The 14,842-nt window shown below is 42.8% G+C and overlaps 1 protein-coding gene and 1 pseudogene across 7 annotated transcripts in view; both read right to left on the bottom strand.

Annotated features, from left to right (window-relative positions):
- Positions 1 to 14,842, bottom strand: part of LOC146867066 (G2/M phase-specific E3 ubiquitin-protein ligase-like) — a 501,947-nt gene that overhangs the window by 176,970 nt on the left and 310,135 nt on the right. The gene's annotated exons all lie outside the window — the stretch shown is intronic.
- LOC146867067 (U6atac minor spliceosomal RNA) lies at positions 10,003 to 10,121 on the bottom strand (annotated as a pseudogene).

Raw genomic sequence — 14,842 nt, 5'->3', positions numbered from 1 at the left:
CACAGCGCGAATTTGGCGGAAATCATTATTTTAAAAATGCTTTTTTTTAGCCCTGGTGGTCCTTCTGGGACCCCCTGAGCAGGCCTAGGGGTCAGGGTGTTTCTACCCTGCCCCCTTTTCTTGTTTGTCACCTTTATTTTACTGTTTTCTTGTGACTCGGTTCTACTAAGTCACAAGATGGCTGCCAACACTTCCTGGTTTGGAGTGTTGGAAACCAATCAGAAACTCAGCTCGTGCTCAGGGGAGGAGTCGCGACTCCTTCTCAGTGCTCAGATATCGAAAGTGTTCTTTTTCTTTATTTCTCAGGAACTACTGAACGGATTTACACCATTTAAAAAAAGGGCACTTTCTGAACCAAGAGCTACCTGTATGCCAAATTTGGTGTAATTCCGTTCAGCAGTTCGGGCTGTAGCCGTGTCTAAAGTTTCCTATGAAATTAACATGGGGAAAACGCGTTTGGGACCCCCCTTTTTTCTTGGCTCCCCCTCGACGAATCACCCCGAAACTTTTAAGACAGGAGCTGACCGAAGCACCCCATTAGTTTTGAAAAATTTGCGAAGATTCGTAAAACGGTGCCAAAGATATTGGCAAATCAAAAAACGCTTCTCCTATATATATCGTTTTGTCCTTTGTTCTTTGAATTCCCTTATGCATGGAAGAAACAGGAACGGAATCCAATTTAAAGGTGCAAATTATTTTATTCATTATTTTGCCATGACACGTTTCGGCCTCAGCAGGCCTTGATCACATGATGTAGCTACAGACATTATACTAATTTTTAAAGTGACAAGTGCATGAGTTACGTGATATTAATAGATAGCGAAAACAGACTCATATCCAATTAGATGCTGTCTCTTGGGGAACAAGAGATAGCATAGGTATACTGAGTTCATTTTGGATTTTCTAAAAATGGTACCCAATATATTAAATGTCTATAATTATAAATAAATAATCGATACATTAAATGCAATAGACCTAATCAATAACTGCATCATATATGAAGAAATGTTTTACTTGGCCACTATTGAGTGTTATGGTAGTATCTGGGCAACCACATGTTTTACCCTTTACTATATCTATTGCCGTCCTCAGCCCAGTTATTATTATTCTTTTCTTTAATAACGTTAGCTGTGTTGTGTAGCCCAAGTGGGCCTACCTTAATGTTGTTCCCATCATATAATACGTGTAAAGTACTGTAGTGCAAACCAACCTTTGGTGCCACCTTCAATCAAATTTTGTACATTAATAATAAAATTAAAATGAATTTTGGTTAAAAAGCATTATTCGGCAAATTGCAAACAGGGACATGCAGATGTTAGAATTTATCAGATCAGTTTTTGTGGTTAAACACTTAGTCTAATATTTATCTCACAATGATTTATAGACAAGTATAAAAATCCTCACTGGAATTGAGCCCCTGTGGGCTTTTAATGTCAAGCTCTAGAATGTATTGTGTTTCCACCACGTCGCAGACATAAGACTGAATCCAATTCATATTACCTTAGATGTTCTAAATTATTTTCATGCATTTCTCTAAAATGACGTGCCACAGGGTGCGATGGGTCAGAATTAGTGATCTCTGTGATGTGTTGGAGTATTCTCTTGTGAACTTGCAGCTTTGTGCTGCCTACATATCGCATTCCACAAGAGCACTCCAACACATATACTGCATGGTCAGTTTTGCATGTTCAAAATGTCTTGTTGTTAATCGGTTCTTCTTTAAAAGATATTGAATAAGATGTTTTGTTCACACCAATCTACATGCTCAGCACGTGGTGCATTTTACAAATCCCTTCCTTTGTGTTAGCCAATTAGTATTTGCTGCTGACTAGAACATCACTCATAGAGGTGGCTTTTCTGAAGGTAATGGCTGGTCTTTTTGGTAGTAAGCCCACTATGACAGGATCATTTATTACAATTGGCCAATTATTCTTGATTATATTACATAGAGTATTTTTCTGGTTATTATATGAGAGAATTAACCTTATACTCTGTTCTTCCTGTGGCTTTTGACTTATTCCTGTGGGGCCTGTTTCGCTATCAGATGTTCTGAACAGCAACCCTGCTTGAGTTTTTCTGATTGCTTTGTCAATAGTGCCCTCTGAGTATCCTCTTGCCTGAAACCTGATTTTGCTGTCTCTTTGGGCTACCCTCAAATCATTATTGTTGCTGCAAATTCTCTGATTCTAAGCATTTCTCCATATGGGATGCTGCGTATTAAGTGTTTGGGGTGGAAAATTGTAGCGTGTAATATGGTGTTTCCAGCTGTTTGTTTACTGTGTAGTTTTGTTTCAATTTTTCTATTTACAATAAACACCTCTACATCCAGAAAACAAACTGATTCTCGACTAAGAGTTACCTTAAAAAGCAGATTGATGTTGTTAACATTGATCTGTGAAATGAAGTTCATTGCACTTTCTTTAGTACCAGGCGAAGTCACAAATACGCTTTCAATATACCTTAGCCATACAATGACATGCTTATCTAAATGCTCCTCGTAGTTTGCCCTAAGGACCAGCTCCTCCCACCATCCCATGTGTAACAAGGCATAGTGCGGGGAAAAGCTATATATATATATATATTCACTGAAAAAACCATAGATTTCAGGGACGTTATAGTTAGAAATTAGCATTTAAAAAACCTTAGACATTCACTGAAAAAACCACAGGTTTCAGGGACGTTATAGTTAGTTGGACATTTCACTAGTACAAAACCAGAGAAATTCGGCCGTTAAAGTTAGTTCAGCTAACTATAACTCGCGCCCCCGCAATACACTGATGATAACGTCACATATTACATCATTCATGACATGGTCAGTGACATCACTGATGACATCATTGATGACATCTCAAATATGTTTAATATATATGCCAAAGTGTATTGAAGAATGAGTGGGTGTATAAGTATCCGGATGGATGATTTAGTAGGTGCGTGACTGACTGTATAAGTGAGTGATTAAATGTGTCTTACTAAATGCATGGGTTAGTGACTGATACAGACATTCACACAGTTTAGTTTGTCAGTTGGTGTGTAAGCAGTTACATGGGTTGGTGAGTAGCTAAATGAGGCTCTATATGGGTTATTGATTGGTTGTCTGAGTGTCTGTATGGATGCCTGAGTGTGTGTGCGGGTGGGTGGGGGGGTGTGAGTCTGTGCATTGATTTGTGAGTGGATGATTCACTGGGTGTATGGGTTCAAAAGTGCATCTGTGAAGGGCTGCATGGGTGGGTGAGTGTGTGTATGGGTATGTTAGTGAGTGAATGGATGCCTCAGTGGTACATGTGTGCGTAACTGCATATGTGGAAGGCAGTATATGTGAGTGTTGGAGTGTATAAATGACTATATGTGAGAGTGATGATAATGAGAGTGGTGGTATGGATCAGTGTGTGCTTTTATTAGTTAGTGTATAAGAGTGTAAGTATGTGTTAGTATATGTTTGAATAAGTGACGTGGTGTGTGTATAACTGTATAGGTGAGTAAATGGGAATGTGATTGATTCTTTGCATGACTGACTAGGTGTGTGAGTAACTCTATGGATGAGTGGTGGTGTGTGAGTGTCTGTATAGATATGTGAGTACATGTGATAATGCCGTATTGATGGTTGACTGTATGTATGAGTGACTTTATGGGTGAATGAGTGGATGTGTGTGTAGACCTAGCAATTAGTGACTGGATATGTACTAACTGGTATTGGTGTGTCTATGGTTTCGAAAATGGTAGTCTGTATTTTAGAGTGGGTGTATCAAAGGCTATATTAGGGTATGAGGAGGCGCATCAGATTATCACATGGATGATGTCATCAGTGATGTCATCAGTGATGTCATTTGAGATGTCATCAGTGATGCCATCAGTGATGTCACTGACCATGTCATGAATGATGTAATATGTGACGTTATCATCAGTGCATTGCTGGGGTGCGAGTTATAGTTAGCTGAACTAACTATAACGGACGAATTTCTCTGATTTTGTACGAGTGAAATGTCCAAATAATTATAACGTCCCTGAAACCTGTGGTTTTTTAAGTGAATTTCTAAGGTTTTTTAAATGCTAATTTCTAACTATGCCTACAAAGGTAGGACATGTGAAGAAAGAGGAAGAAAAGCGCAGAAAGAAGCAAGACAAATGCAGAAAGAGGCAACAGAGGAGCAGAAAGCCCAGTGCCCCCAACTTTTTGCTGACGGGTACTTGTGGTAACTGACTCTGAATAACCAGGCCTAGAGCCAGTGCTATGCTATAAGACACTTAGAATTAAGCCTGGGCAAACCACCACGCTACGCTCGCGTAGTTTGCGAAGTTTGCGCTACTTCGCACTACGCGAATTGCACGTAGCACAGTGCGAACACGCGTAGCGTAGTGTTGCGTAGTGCAGTGGTCATTTTTTGCTTGCTCGCGGTCCTCAACGTCAAGTTGGCGACCACGAGCAAGCAAAATGACATCCCGGCAAGACCGCTCGCGATGAGAAACTACCAGTTTGCGTTGAGAAAGCTGCTGCTCGAGTAAAAACCTACTCGAGCAGCAGAAAACTACAGCTCGCACTGTGCAAGAAGCCGTTTTCAATGATTGCACAGTGCCGGTTGCTTGTCCGCACTGTGCAATCATTGAAAACGACATCTTGCACAGTGCGAACAAGGTACCACGCAGTTCGCGAAGTGCTACGCGTAGCTCGCGTAGTGCGAAGTTCACTTTGCGTAGCTTCGCGTAGTGCTACTTCGCGAACTACGCCCATGGTTACTTAGAATACAGTGAAAACACCTACATACACTAGGGAACACTATGCATTGGGGTACCCCTGTGATTAGCATGACCTTCTCTGTATTTGCAATAAGTTAGTGCCTGGGTCATTGCATGAGTACATAGGTTCTGACTGGATGATTAGAGTACAGCAAGAAGAGTGCATGGTGAATATATAAGTGCTTGGGTTTTGGCCCAGTGATTGGATAAGTACATGGTGCCAGCTGGGTGATTGGAAGAGTGCATGGGTAGTGACAGGGAGATTACTGAACTGTATAGGTAGTGCTCCAGGGATTGTAGAAGTGCATGAGTTAGTGCCTGGGCCATTGCATGACTACATCGGTAGTGACTGGATGATTACAGTACTGTAAGGAGAGTGCATGGTGAATTTATAAGTGCTTGGGTTTTGGCCCAGTGATTGGATAAGGACATGGGACTGGCTAGGTGATTGTAGGAGTGCATAGGAAGTAACAAGGAGATTACTGAACTGTATAGGTAGTGCTCAAGGGACTGTAGAAGTGCATGAGTTAGTGCCTGGGTCATTGCATGACTACATGGGTAGTGACTGGATGATTAGAGTACTGCAAGGAGAGTGCATGGTGAATTTATAAGTGCTTGGGTTTTGGCGCAGTGATTTGATAAGGACATGGGACTAGCTAGGTGATTGGAGGAGTGCATAGGTATTAACAGGGAGATTACTGAACTGTATAGGTAGTGCTCAAGGGACTGTAGAAGTGCATGAGTTAGTGCCTGGGTCATTGCATGACTACATGGGTACTGACTGGATGATTAGAGTACTGCAAGGAGAGTGCATGGTGAATTTATAAGTGCTTGGGTTTTGGCACAGTGATTGGATAAGGACATGGGACTGGCTAGGTTATTGATGGAGTGCATAGGTAGTAACAGGGAGACTACTGAACTGTATAGGTAGTGCTCCATGGATTGTAGAAATGCATGAGTTAGTGCCTGGGTCATTGCATGACTACATGTGTAGTGACTGGATGATTAGCATACTGCAAGGAGAGTGTATGGTGAATTTATACGTGTTTGGGTTTGGCACAGTGATTGGATAAGGACAGGAAACTGGCTAGGTGATTAGAGGAGTGCATAGGTAGTAACAGGGAGATTACGGAACTGTATAGGTAGTGCTCCAGGGATTATAGAAGTGCATGAGTTAGTGCCTGGTCATTGCATTCGCACATGTGTAGTGACTGAATGATTAGAGTATCGCAAGAAGAGTGCCTGAGTGAATTTATTAGTGCTTGGGTTTTGGCACAGTGATTGCATAAGGACATGGGACTGGCTAGGTGATTGGAAGAGTGCATAGGTAGTAACAGGGAGATTACTTAACTGTATAGGTAGTGTTCCAGGGATTGAAGACATGCATTAGTTAGTGCCTGGGTCATTGCATGAGTACATGGTTAGTGACTGGGTGATTAGAGTACTGCAAGGAGAGTGCATGGTGAATTTATAAGTGCTTTGGTTTTGGCGCAGTGATTGGATAAGGACATGGGACTGGCTAGCTTATTGGAGGAGTGCATAGGTAGTAACAGGGAGATTGCTGAACTGTATAGTTAGTGCTCAAGGGACTGTAGAAGTGCATGAGTTAGTGCCTGGGTCATTGCATGAGTACATGGGTTGTGACTGGATGATTAGAGTACTGCATGGAGAGTACATAGTGAATTTATAAGTGCTTGGGTTTTGGCGCACTGATTCGATAAGGACTTGGGACTGGCTAGGTGATTGGAGGAGTGCATAGGTAGTAACAGGGAGATTACTGAACTGTATAGTTAATGCTCAAGGGACTGTAGAAGTGCATTAGTTAGTGCCTGGGCCATTGCATGACTATATGGGTACTGACTGGATGATTAGAGTACTGCAAGGAGAGTGCATGGTGTATTTAAAAGTGCTTGGGTTTTGGCGCAGTGATTAGATAAGGACATCGGACTGGCTGGATGATTGGAGGAGTTCATAGGTAGTAACAGGGAGATTACTAAATTGTATAGGTAGTGCTCCAGGGACTGTAGAAGTGCATGAGTTAGTGCCTGGGCCATTGCATGACTACATGGGTAGTGATTGGATGATTAAAGTACTGCAAGGAGAGTGCATGGTGAATTATTAAGTGCTTGGGTTTTGCCGCAGTGATTGGATAAGGACATGGGACTGGCTAGGTGATTGGAGGAGTGCATAGGTAGTAACAGGGAGATTACTAAACTGTATAGGTAGTGCTCCAGGGATTGTAGAAGTGCATGAGTTAGTGCCTCAGTCATTGCATGACTACATGGATAGTGAAAGGATGATTAGAGTACTGCAAGGAGAGTGCATGGTTAATTTATAAGTGCTGGTGTTTTGGCAGAGTGATTAGAAAAGGACATGGAACTGGCTAGGTGGTTGGATGAGTGTATGGGTAGTGACAAGGAGATGGCTGGACTGCATCAGTAGTGCTCAGGGGATTGTAGAAGTGCATGTGTTAGTGCCTGGGTCATGGCATGAGTACATGGGTAGTGACTGGATGATTAGAGTACTGCAAGGAGAGTGCATAGTGAATTTATAAGTGCTTGGGTTTTGGTGCAGTGATTAGATAAGGACATGGAAGTGGCTGGGTGACTGGAGGAGTGCATGGGTAGTGACAAGGAGATGGTGCATTAACATACATACTCTTATGCATAAGTCGCCTTGACTGAGCACCCCAAAAAACTGTGCACTCCCCTCAGAATCACTTGATCCCCTTTTCCACATTGGTCTGTTTTTGAGCGTGGACTGGTTACTACCAGAGTGTCCCCTAAGCATAAAATATTTCTGAGTAGAAATACCGCAGAGTATGCCCTGTTTGGCCCCCACCACAATTTCAGAAACCCTGCAGGCTCCGTAGAATGCAAGAGAAAAAAGCGGTGAGGGGCGACGCTGAAAACAAAGTTACCTCCATCCCCAGTCTCATATACACTGTCCAAGACCCCCAACATCCTTTCAAGCTTATCGACATCTATAAGGGCACCTTTTGTCCGGGTGTACCCTTCCAACCTTTGGGCCTGGTTACCTGAGCCAGATGGCGTTATACCAATAAATTTATTTTTTAGAGCCTTTTAAATACTTTAGCTGCTGAATGCTCCCCGGGCGCCTGTTAAGGAAGTTCATAATAGGCTGGTGCAACCAAAAACAAGTCTGCCCACTTTCCCTTAGCTAACCTTCTTGGGAATCATCAAGGATTATGTACCTACAGATCACAGCATTCTTTTAGGCGGTATAGAATAATGCTGCGGCTTGGGTAGTGCTAAGCTATGCCGAAAAACTTCTTGCATATTAGTGTAGGAGCTTTTTATTGTATTCAGCTGCTACCTGGGGATGCTGTCCGCCTCCTAGTGCCGTGGAAAGTAAACAATGTTTTAGGCAAATATACTCCTACTGCAACATCCTCCAGTATTTGAAACCTGCTGAGATTTCACATTGAGGTCCCTCATGGAAAGGCATCACTATAATCTATTACAGCATTTAAAATGGTTCAGGCAATGCATTTTTCTGGCAATAGTAAATTAGCACCTTACCTGAAGAGTTTGGGTTGGAACTTCAAAGATGTAGGCAAGAGACTTATCCCTCCATAATAAGGTGCTCATTAACAACAAACCTAGATACTTGGGCCCTAGCTGTTGCTGTAAATGACCCACAACTGGCTTGACGTGTGGAAAATGCGAGTTCACCGTAACCGGTATCTTGGTGCTGAATAACAGATTACACAATTCAATTTTACCAATTTTTTCGCCCCCAGTAGGATGCAAGGCTGAATGGAACCTGTCAGGCATTGCACCTGTGGCCATGAGGTCAAACGCAGGTCCCTATAGTGAAAGCTTTGGTTCATTAGGCCACCTGATCTGGCTGTGTTAGTCGTTTTTGTAGGGCAATGGTCCATACTTATGGGAAAAGAACTCTGGTATAAATATGTTCAGGCCTCATTAATTGTTATTTTGGTCAATCCCAAGATCTGGTTAAACACCTCCACCATGTTTGTGAGATAGCATTCGGCTCAGTGGGGACCAGGAAAGCCACTTGAGTGCTGTCTGTCTAGCTGGCCCCCAAGCTGCATAGCAGTCGGTGGAAAAGGCATGTTAATCCCAGTCACATTATAAAATTAAAAGAATCACTAGTTTAGTGATTTCTACTCAGCTAGATCTGTCACCATCCACCAACTATGCTCTCAAAGGGCATGCTATGTGCTACAAATGATTATTCCTAAAAATGAACACAAGCATGTGACAATGGGCCCATAAATGCACATTCTCCTGTTGAAATAAGAATACAACCTTTTGTACATGGGAGAAGACCACAAGCATGCATAACCATATAAAACTGGCAATGCTATTTAAAGTCATGCCTCTTAACCTCAACCTGTGGCCTCTCCTGAATCCTGGCCCTGTCAGCAAGTTCTAAGGACTCGGGCTGCACTGCATTTTTTCTATTTAAACCGTAGTTGTCACACACAGCGAGATCCTGCTGCAAATTTACAATACTCGCATATGATTTTTCTTTGGACATAAATATGTCACTAAAAGATTACTTGGAGTCTCCGCAGAACATGCACACTCCATCGTACCTTTCTCACTAGTACTGTAACAAGTACAAGTTATGCACAGATGTTTGCAGCAGGTACACTATCCGATTCCTAAATTATACATCTCTGCCACAGGTGCATTATTGACCAGATAAGCAATATGATTCAAAGATCTTGAAACATATGCCCGGTGGATTAAGCTTTCTCCAGCACGGGGCCCAGCCCCACAAGCTATCCCCGTGAAAAAGGCATTTTAGTGGAGTTGAAAACTTATCGCCTGCATCCTATTGTTTTAAAAAGGATTTCTTAAGCTTCAGTTGAAAGATTTTAATGGTGTAGATCGGAAAGATAAAAAGTTGGGGGGCCCCTGACACTGGAAACTGAGCATGCAGGTTAGCTCTGGGACGTGCCCACTGAAATGACTGTGTGATCAGAAAAACAAACTCCACCACTGAAATTGGTTATATCCATTAAATGAAATTGCCTAGTGAACACGTCTGCATATCAAGGCAGCCACTACGTAGGATGTACAGCATGGAAACATAGGGAGATGCATTGTAAGAATTGGGTGCCTGTCCTCCAACATGATGGACTGCACATCAAGGTAAACGTGCCCGACTGAGGTTCCGTGGGTTGCTCAAATGTGTTGCAGAAAACACATCCTCTGGCCAGAGCTGAGGTGCTTTCCAAGAGCACTGAATGTTTTGGGCCCTGGTATGCTCATATTGTCAACTGCATGGTTAAATGCTATGAAGTAAGTGGCAGTGCCTTAGCTGTATATGAAGGCCACCTGAACCCTTCCATCCCTGCCAAGGTGAGTGCTAACCTGCTCTCCTTCTATACACACATGCTCTTATTGGGACATTATTTTGAAGTTTTATATAGCGAGAACTGGACCCAAAGGAATTGGAGCGCTTTGCACGAACCCTAGTCACATTGCAGACAAAGACATTTATATTTAGGCGCAGAGATTATATTAAGTGATTTGCAAAGAATATCAGGCTGTTGACCCTCCCGCCGAGGTTTAAACCCCGATGCATACATTCAAAGTCAAAAGATTTAGGCATCAGGAAACTAGAACCTCTCTCCTGAGATTTTGACAAAATAATAAGCACAGGTGGTGGGATCCATGTCACAATTACATGGGACCCAGAAAAACTGACTATCTAAAGAAGTGGATGGGGGGAGAGAACCAGGACGGGCTCCTTGTCGAAGGCTGAGAAGGTGTTATTTACTCCCTGTGTCTGCACAATAATGATAGATCAACTTATTGAGTGAATATGGCATCTGTGCTTCAGCTTTGCTTTGTGGGTAATTTCGGCATCATGGCTGCTGTTTGAACCCAAAACCAGGATTTTTGTTTTAATATTTAACAAAGCGTTTTTCAGAGGTTTTTAAAAACCAGCATGAGGGCTCCACCATGTAACCAGGACTTTCCTGTGTGATGGATTTTTGGGGCATGAAGTGTTCCAGTACTAGTATTAGCTAGACCATTGCTTGACACTGGACAAAGGGGGGCCACAGGGCCCATGAGACAGATAGGACTCACATCACTCTGCCCCTATATAATAAAGGCTAAATCCCACAGTCAGATGCAGAGCCCACGCGCCCCCAGCCAGGCACGACCATCCCCACCTCACCTCTGCCTCTGCGCTGGCCGAATCCACACAGGGTCCCTATGGCGGCAACTGGTGAGGCCTCTGAATATAAGGGGGAAAAAGGCTGTGCAACTGTGGCCGCTGCCGGAGCCCCTCGGAAGCGGCCCCTCAGCAGGCCCAGAGACAAAGCAAACAGGTGGTGAGGCTGGCACAGTCAAACTGTGGCAGCCACGAGCAGCCCCGATCCAAAGGAGAACTGCGCCGAAATAAGAACTCCATTAGGCCGGGCAGTGGCAGCATTGAGTCATCAAGGAAAAAGAAAGAAGTCTCCTTCACGGTGGGGGCAGCGTGCACCGGGAATCTTCAGGGGCAGGCAGGCAGCAAGGTGCTCATCAGGCTGATCTACAGCCTTTTAAGCTGTCTTGCCACCCCCGCAAGCTGCCCAGGTAGCCACGCTACCCCCCCATGCAACCATTCATTGCCTTCCCGCAGGAAATGTACCCGAGAAAATTTGAAACAGCAGCTGCCGCCATCAACTGGCCCGCACCTGTCTCCGAGGCCCTGCGAAGGGGGATGCGCCCCTTTGTCCAAGTGTGTAAAACCCATGGCGCGCACACCCCCTGCCCTGTGCACTAGCCTCATGTCTGTGACTTCTTGGCTTTAAGGCAGGTTGTGTGGTAAAGCACGGATTGGTGCTCCTCCTCGCAGGCTTCCATCAGCAATTCTGCCTTCTTCCTGTCAACATTCAGGGATCAGTTTATAGCTCTTGAGTAGCTCTTTTAACGCTTGCCTGTCCAGCCACGGAAGACTCAAGACGTTGTGAATGGAGCGCCTGCTTATGTGGGTGTTGCTGCGTCTGTGCGTGCTCAGATTGACAGGTACAGGTAGCACTTGCGGCGCACTAGCTATATTGATCAAATGTAAACACATTTTTAAGAAGAGAGAGATCTCACTGAGGCACAACTTACTTGGCAAGGTTACTCGATGAGTGGCAATTGTATGGGCTGATCGATGCGAGGCACAAGATGGCTGCCAACACTTCCTGGTTTGAAGTGTTGGCAGCCAATTAGAGCCAAACTTGTGCTTGGGGGTTTAGGCTCCGCCCACATATATAAAGATTTCTTTCCTTTAATATCTCAAAAACTACTGAATGGATTTACACCATTTAACAAAAAAAATTCTTTCTGAACCAAGGGCTACCTTTTTGTCAAATCTGGTGTAATTCCGTTGAGAAGTTCGGGCTGCAGCTGTGTCTAAAGTTTCCTTTGGAAAATTACATGGGGAAAACACGTTTTGGGACCCCCCTTTTTTCTTGGCCCCCGCTTGGCAAATCACCCCGAAACTTTCAAGACAGGAGCTGACCGGAGCGCCCCACAGGTTTTGAAAATTTTGCAACCGGCGCCAAAGTTATTGGGATCGCCAGTCGGTAGTTACAGTTAGGACCTCATTTCTATCCAAAAAGCGTTTTTTTGTTTTGCCAATAACTTTGGCGCCGGTTGACAAATCTTCGTGAAATTTTCAAAACTAATGGCCCGATCCAGTCAGCTCCTGTCGTGAAAGCTTGGGGGTGATTCGTCAAGCGGGGGCCAAAAAAAAGAAGGGTCCAATATGCGTTTTCCCCATGGTAATTTCCATAGGAATTTTAGACAAAGCTACAGCCCGAACTGCTGAATGGAATTACACCAAATTTGGCAAAAAGGTAGGTCCTGGTCTAGACAGCGACCTTTTTTTTAAATGGTGGCAATCCGTTCAGTAGTTCCTGAGAAATTAAAAAAAGAAAAATATCGATATCTGAGCACCGAGGAGGATTCGCGAACCCTCCCTGGCACGAGCTTCACTCTGTTAAAAACCAGGAACTGTTGACAGCCATCTTGTGACTCTGTAGAACCGAGTCACAAGAAAAGAGAAAAAAGAAGATGAAAACAAGAAACAACCTGACCCCCTAGGCCTAATCAGGGTGTCCCACAAGGACCTATAAATATAAAAATTAGGGAGAGAGGGGCCCCGTACCACAAAAGGGGTGGAGCACCAACCGACACAAGTCAAAACAATAATTCCCCTTTTGGAAAAGCAGAATTTGTCAACACATTCACAACTTCATACATTTGATCACCAGGACAAGACACCCAAAAATCATCTCGATAACAGCCTGTATATAAAAAATGTTTCATATGTTTTTATTGTTATAAAATAGATCATATAATCAGTCACAAATTCATAAAAATGCACAGTAAAACAATGTAAAAGTTTAAGATAAAAAACAACAATGCACAGTATCCTACCTATACATAGAACACATTACACATACACTAATGTAAAATAAAATAAAGGGAGACTCAGTAAGGAGCGTATTTTGATCTCTCATCATCAGGAGACAGGAGACATATGATCATGATCTACTCATTTCCTAGTTGATAATATCAACATTTGCGTAATTTGGAAACTAGGAGTCACAACAATCTATACTCTCCCTCCTACAAATGCGTCGACGCGTTTCGGTGGAAATATGAAGATAGCAGACCACCTTCTTCAGGACAAGTCATAATATTCTCCCATGTCGTCAGAAAACAATCTAAATACAATCATAAAATATACATATTAAGACAGTTCTTACAATCATCATTCAAACCACAAACATCAAATACCTAACAACTAATATGGAAATTAACAAAATAGGCCGATCGTCGCTTAAAACACACACATTAAGTTTAGAATCTATACAATGTTGTGAATAACTCCTTCTAAATAATATGGAAGTTAACAGAGTTAATTGGGCCAAACTAGACAAGTGTAGTTCTCCTGGTGATCATACACACGATCCTTCATACATACAGTACATTGAAGGGATAACACACACATCGGGGTTATAGTAAAGTCCCATAATAGAGTACCTTATATGCACCAATAGAGTAGACATCGGCTACTGAAGGGATCCTAACCTCCTCCTTGTGCCTCATCCAGATTACTCAACAGGCCAAAATACTATAAAAATCGATAATTTCAGGCATTAGAATAGCTAAACCACTAGAGTGTATTATCTAATCTAGCTATAATAACAGCACAAAAAATTACCTGATACAGTCTATTCTAGTCTTTTATCGCCTTGTTCTTATATCGTAAACACGTGCGTTTGATGGAAAATAGGTCTAAAGAAAAAGACAAGAATTTTTTTTTTCCATCTTAGTCCTCTATTATAGAGTAAATACTTTCTTGGTATATCTCAAGGGCTCTAACTCAGTAGTTAATAAAATAAAGTTTACCTTGGATGCATAGATGGGTAGAAAACCTCAAGGGTAATTTCAATTAGGTCGTAAACAATGGGAGTATCTATTTTTTCTCCTCAAGGATACGGTGGATACAATCCTAAGTCCTAAAAACAAAGAACATGTTTATGTATAATTTGACTATTTCTCTACCTAAAATCCTAGAGCCTATAAGCCCAAAGATTAACATGAGTTTGGGACAGAAGATAAGATTGTGGACATAATCGTAAACTCATCATTCCAAATAGTCTGCAAACACTGTGACCGTCTTGATACAAAACTCGTCCAGGATGCAGTAGCCACACCGAGGGAATTAATAGTTTATTATACTATTCTCAAAGCAATGAATATATCCTAAGATGTGAACTTTAACTTCAGTGTCCAGCGCATTATATGCACAGTACACCCAAAGAGTACCTACACCCCGGAATCAGGAATGCATTCTCACACGATAGAACACACACAAAAACGGTCCTCGTCTATCTTACCGTGAAAAAGCGCGTACGCGTCAGGAAATGATTGAACGGGTCCCACCAGTACGACAACGTTGAGCCAAATGGCTCGTTATTTATACTCCGAAAACACGAGTTAATTGAAATCAGCTGTTCCGATTCGACACGTACAGAAAGTGGCGGCCATGATGGATGCCCCTACATTGAAGATAACGGGCCCATCTGGCGCACCGTCTGATTCCGAATAGAGACAAC

Source organism: Triturus cristatus, chromosome 1_2 (genome assembly GCF_964204655.1).
Source record: "Triturus cristatus chromosome 1_2, aTriCri1.1, whole genome shotgun sequence".
NCBI lineage: Eukaryota > Metazoa > Chordata > Amphibia > Caudata > Salamandridae > Triturus > Triturus cristatus.
The sequence above is the reverse complement of the archived record's forward strand: the minus strand, read 5'-3'. Positions and strand labels throughout refer to the sequence as shown.